Consider the following 6,461-nt stretch of genomic DNA (forward strand, 5'->3'; position numbering starts at 1 on the left):
TTTGTTTTACCCAAAGTTTTCGGAGGTCTTATTGCCGGGGAAATCGATTGAACGTTGTGACAATTCATCTTACCCAAAGTCGAGTTTGCAGAATGTTGTGACAATTAATTTTATCCAAAGTCCAATTTACATGTTATGACAACTGATTTTAAGTTTGGGGCAAAGTTTTTTTAGTATATGTTGGAGACTTAGAGCAGGTGGCAGCTTTTGGTCGTGCACAACAGCCAACTGTTGGTGTCAGGAGACTTCTAGCAGGTGGCAGCTGCCGGTGCTTGTAATACCATCTTGTAATACCGTGTTGAGGGCAACCGTTTTCCTTTCTAATTTAGGAGATTATGCCAAGGAGAACACAGGACCAGGACCTGTGAAGCCTGGCGTCGATACAGTGGATCAGACCGTGAAGACCGTGGTTGGCTCTGTCTATCTCAAATTTGATGGAAAAACCCCTTGAGATTCTTCATTTCCTGTTCTGTGTTTCTTCATTTCCTGTTCTGTGTTCTGAGGACAAATCTCATGAAGCTAGAGCTTTCAAACTGCATGAATGGCAGACTTGTTTGCTCAAAGATATTCAGCAACGTATGAAACGTTCCATGAATGCTCCAGAGCAGGTACCGCGTCATATTTTGGCCGTATGCTGTAAATCTTTAATTCATCAAACAATTCGTTTGGACTGGTGCTAAATTCTTCGCAATGCCTTGGTATTTTCTGTGAATCTTTAAAATTTTCAATCTCTGGGTGAAGTTATGCTAAATTATGCTTAATTTTCCGTGATTGCAGGTCATTCAGCCGCTAAATTTGCCATTCCAGCTCTCCTTTATAGGCAGGATGCAGTTTCGGATGGCTGTTATCCCGAGTTTGCTTAGAGCAGTACGCTTATTGAATCTTTTTATTCTTATTTAACTGATTTCTTTTAATTCTTACCGAAACATTATTATTTGAGAAATTTAGGAGTCTGAATGGACATTTACGCCGTTAAACGTCGGAATTTGGTAATAATTTTGCCGGGGCAATCAATTCCGGAATTAGTGTGCTCGGTGTTCGTACCTGAAGACTACACGGACACCTGAGATATTCTTTTTAAGGTCCAATAGTTTTGAGTGAAAATTTGTGGCGGTGCCATCCATACATTTAAGCTTGCTTCTTATTTTAACTTTTTAGTTTTGATTTGTACTTTCCCTTCGTTTAGTGCCTGTACGCATTGGCGGAATATGAGCAAACTAGAATAATATAGCTTTACCATATAAGTTAATGAATGGATGTGCAAATAAATTTACTAATTTATGGCTCAGGTTATGTCAGCAAGCTGTAATACCGAGTAAATTTCACAATCATATTTTGTTATTTTGCACAGCATTGTGTTAGTCTGTGTTAGTCTATAGGTTTTCAAATTAAAGTCAAACCAGATTCGGAAGATTTTGAACCATATAATGCTCTCTCAAAAGAGCTATTGATGTTAAAAGTATTACGTACCTTCCGGCCAAAATGTCTGTAATAAGTTGCTTTATTATATCTTTTCCGAACTTGAGCATCCTGTCTTTTCGTTTTTCTAGCTTGTCGTGTTTTTTTTGGTTTTGTACTTTTTAAATTTAAATTGTATTTAGCATATATTTCGTATTTGGTGTATATTTAGTGTCTAATTCAACCAATTTTTATAAAATTTAAAACGTTTAATAACTCAGAGTGGACTAAGAAATTTATTTTTAATTTCACTATATCTTATAAAATGCTATTCCCATCACTTTCTTTTTTGGAAATTAATGGGATGAAGTTAGAAAATGAATTTTACAGTAAGACACATACAAACGCATCTGGTTATATTCATCTACGCTTTAATTTTACAGGCATTAAAACACAAAAGAATTATGGAAGAATATCAGCTTAACATCTCCAAACAGTTTAGGGTACAGGCAGACTTTCAACTGATGCTAGAGGTTTGTTATTATGTAAGGTCATTACGATTTACAATTTTAGTTGAATTGTTTTGATGAACTCGACTCCACGGGGTAACTTTTTTATATGTACCTCTTTTGGTAAAAAACATGAGTCGGATTCTCTCTAACTCTTCTATACACTGCTGTTCAAAACCCAAGTCATTCGCACGATTACGTGTTGTTATCTTTTAATTAATCCATATAGTAGCCTTCATTCGTTTATTTGTATGTTCGAAGTGTAATTTGTTTTCTGATACTCCATCAATGATCAGATATTATTAGTCCTTGCTTGGGACTAATAGCGTTGACGGCGTATTAATCTTCTGTTTGACCAAAAATATTGATGTGCATCACAATTTTAACCAAAGTTTTCATGTTAAAAAATAATATAAAATTTATTATGTAATTGTTAATTGGCCAACAAAATTGAGGGTCTTATTGCGGGCTTTGCAGGTTTCAAGACGGGTAAAAGTAAGATATCCTAAGTTTTTGGTAGCTCTTCTGTGTGTCCTTGCGGCAAACTTTTCTGATATCCAAAGTTTTCAAGTGCAAAAGATATTCAACTTTTCTGCTATCCAAGGTTTTCTCGTGCAAAAGATTTTTATATCCAAACTAAATATAATTCACTGAAGATTTTTATATCCAAACTACATATAATTCACTGACACGAACTTTGCCACATGGCTATCTGCATGCGGAAGCTCTAGTGGGCTTTCTGCATGCGGCAGCTCTGGTGCTATCTGTAGGCGAGCAAGTTGATTTCTCATTATGAGTCATTGTTCTCAGGTAGGCCGCCCCCTTTTTTTGGAACTGGTTTCTTTTATAAGCGAGGTACTTCGATAATATGACATATAATCTCTAGGTTCTGGACCAGGGTTTCGACCATGAGGCCAAGACTTTGTTCTGAGTTTTCTTGCAATTGCTAGAGTTGGAATGTCAAAGGTTTCATTATCTGTTTTTAGTTCAGCCTCCTCCATGGCGGTTGCCAGAGTTTTCTCGCAATTGCTAGAGTTGGAATGTCAAAGGTTTCATTATCTGTTTTTAGTTCAGCCTCCTCCATGGCGGTTGCCAAAAAATATTCTAATAGTTTGTTACAATTTGTTGTAAAATAGTTTGATGCAGCAATGGAGGAGTGGCAGAAATGGAGACTCCTTTCATTTGCGCTTCCCATCTTCAGCTATAAGCATGCAGGTTATAATCCCAGGTGATGTTATTCAGTGAGATGTCCTACATAAGCAACAATGGAGTGCATTACCTTTCTGGCCAGGTATTGTTTTATTTTCGTTTGATTCTTTTCAAATCATAAGTCTGTTAAAAATTTTAACATGAATTTGTGAGGTTTATATTGACAGGGTTTTTGTTGTTGACTCGCATTGCAGAGAGGAGTAAACCCCCTTTAAATATTTGGCGGTGGCGCTCGTTCATGCTCCAAATTATTATTGAGATTTCCCTGAGTAATATTAAGAGATTTTCATGGTTGATTCCCAATGCACGGAGTAGTTGAAAAGGTAGCTGAGAAAACCCTTTTTATAAAATATTTGTATGTTCCAATTCTTCTGCTCAGTAAGATTCACTTATGAGTGTCGGGTTTTTATTGTGTATTGAGGACTCCTGTGAAAATGAAAATAAAACCAGTTTTAACCAGTTTATTGTGGTATGCTGTTAATGTGTGATTTTTAACCAGTTTTACCAGATTGATTTTCGTATGTGTTTATTTATTTTATCTGTGGTTGTTGGAGGCATTTACCGCATTGTTGGTTTCTGTAACAAGTCTTATTGTTAGGTTCTTTTTTCTTCAAAGCTCTGGCAAAGCCGCGCAGGGTCTTAATATGCTCTGATGTATAATCATGTGCCGTCCAAAGAGTCTCATGGCGTAGCCTTAGTCTTTTGTGGAATACTATTTATAAAAGTATCTTATCTACAATTTGTCAATTTGTTAACTTATAAAAGTATCTTATCTTATCTGCAATTTGTTCGGTGAATTTTATTTTTAGCTAGACGTGGTAGTTGGTATGAAGAGCATGGCGCCTCAAACATGAGGCTGCCTCGCATGGTTATTTTTGAACGTGGAAAGCATGGCGCCTCAAACATGAGGCTGCCTCGAACATTACTTAGCTTTCAAGTATTTCTCTTAAATATTTTTTTCCATCGTCGAGAATATACTAAAAATATATATAAAATTGGTATTCCACAATATTCTTTATCTTATCTCTTTGCTTAATATATGCACGCAAATAATTGATAAATCTTATCTGTTTTCTTAATATATGCACGCAAATAATTGAATTTATCATATGTTAATATGCTTCTTCAATTTTAAAATCTTTAAAAATGGTGAAGGCATTTTCTCTATCTATATTTAAAATAGAAAAAAACCCAATCAATTTGAAATTGGTATTAGGATTTATAATAATTAATTTAAATTTTAGTCGTTATGAGTTATGAATTACATTTGGGCTTTATTTGAGACTATTTTAAGTGATATGTTTTATTCATTATAAGAAATAATTTTTTATTTTATTTTTAATTCCATCTTCATATCTAAATTTACTTATAATAACTTAAAATAAAACATATAATTCATTTCACATTCCTAACCTTAAAATAACAAATTCTTTTGACATTCCTAACTTTTAAATAACAAAATCCAAAATCCAACTTTTAAATAACAAAATCCAAAATCCAGGCAACGTGAGAAACATAAATTATATCTATATATGCGTTCATTTAATATTCTGAAAAGTTAATTCCCAAATTCCCAACGATAATTGCACAGGAATATATGTTAATATCTTTGATTGAGATTATTAGACATTGATCTCATTTTGTGTACGTGCATCACCAAAAGAAGCCTATGTAGGGACATCAACATCTACATTCTCTCTTCTTTTCCATATAACAAAAATATTGATAACATTTATGAATATTTAACCGCAGGTTTTGCACTGGAGATTGTGCTGCTATTAACTATTTTTTTCTTTTAACTTTTTTTAACTTTTTTGGATTACTTTTCACTTTTATGATTAGAACAGTTCTAGTATTGACATTAACATTCCCAAGATATACCTCAAAGGAAAAATTCTGCTATTAACTATTTTTTTCTTTTAACCTTTTTTAACCTTTTTGGATTACTTTTCACTTTTATGATTAGAACAGTTCTAGTATTGACATTAACATTCCCAAGATATACCTCAAAGGAAAAATTCTGTTACAAAAAAAACGTCTTTCTCGTTAATTTCTCACTCTAAAATGTATTGCATACCCACACTTAGCCTTTCTTGGCACACTCTTAATCCCCGTGGCCTGCGATTCCTACAACAAGAGGTTGCAATATGCGTGTACTAAATACAAATACAGGAAGCAACATATTTCTGCATCCCAACGGTATTATACAACTAATTTTCATGTTAAAAGTTATATTTCTGCATCCCAACGGTATTATACAACTAATTTTCATGTTAAAAGTTGGCCACCTTCCGTGGAACGAAACGAGAAGTCTTTAAATAGTCTACTGACATGTTGACTGTTTTCACAACGTGTTGAGCTGACTTAAATAGATGGAGAGCGTTTGTATTGTTGTTGTGGCAGACTTCTGAATTTTTTAACAAATTACACATTGAATTCGCATGTTGCAGAAAGCGTTTGTATTGTTGTTGTAGTAGACCCTGGCTTGTTGTGGCAGACCCCGGCAGGGACTACCGGCTGCATGCAGCACTTGTTGAACATAAAAATATTCATACTAATAAATATTAAATAAACTTTACTATCAATAATTATTTATACATCTCTATAAAGTACACATATTAAAATCTAAACATATAATTTAAGGATCCACAAAAATCAACCATCAAAATAAAAAGCATAGTTTCAATTAAAAACAATCATTAAAAAACAATCATAATTTTGTAAATAAAAAAAAAATAAAAAAAAATGAGAAGTAATTTTGAAATACATATTAAAATGCAAATATAAAATAAAATCTTGAGAAAAACAAATAGAAACCTATAATATATAAATAACATGTTCATGAACCGAAACAAGAAAACAGCCAAATATCAAAACTGAAAATACAAGTTTCCATTCTTCATATATATTACATGGTTATAAAAGTCCAGTTGTGATAGCTTAAAATTGAATTATAAAATCAAGTTGGGATCAAAATGCCTTGATACACACTAATGACATGAAGTATTTTGATACTTCATGTTCTATTTAAATCTCATTATGTATTTAACATTGAAATGCGATGGAACAAACTTACATGTTTCATATCACAAACCAAGGTTTCCAAATGTTGGACCGAGAATTGAAGTAAGAAGCGGAATGAAAACAGCCAAATATCAAAACTGAAAATACAAGTTTCCATTCTTCATATATATTACATGGTTATAAAAGTCCAGTTGTGATAGCTTAAAATTGAATTATAAAATCAAGTTGGGATCAAAATACCTTGATACACACTAATGACATGAAGTATTTTGATACTTCATGTTCTATTTAAATCTCATTATGTATTTAACATTGAAATGC

The 6,461-nt window shown here is 33.1% G+C and overlaps 2 long non-coding RNA genes across 2 annotated transcripts; both read left to right on the forward strand.

Annotated features, from left to right (window-relative positions):
• The first annotated feature begins 343 nt into the window (after positions 1-343).
• LOC149237478 (uncharacterized) lies at positions 344-1,170 on the forward strand. Its single transcript, XR_016245273.1, has 2 exons — positions 344-608; positions 778-1,170. It is a non-coding gene; the product is annotated as an uncharacterized LOC149237478 (long non-coding RNA).
• A 1,876-nt stretch (positions 1,171-3,046) lies between these two features.
• LOC149237479 (uncharacterized) lies at positions 3,047-3,578 on the forward strand. The gene is made up of 2 exons (XR_016245274.1): positions 3,047-3,198; positions 3,311-3,578. It is a non-coding gene; the product is annotated as an uncharacterized LOC149237479 (long non-coding RNA).
• Positions 3,579-6,461: the final 2,883 nt, after the last annotated feature.

Source organism: Pinus tabuliformis, chromosome 8 (assembly GCF_031772625.1).
Source record: "Pinus tabuliformis cultivar Carrire ecotype Pingquan chromosome 8, CPIR1, whole genome shotgun sequence".
In the NCBI taxonomy this organism is placed as follows: domain Eukaryota; kingdom Viridiplantae; phylum Streptophyta; class Pinopsida; order Pinales; family Pinaceae; genus Pinus; species Pinus tabuliformis.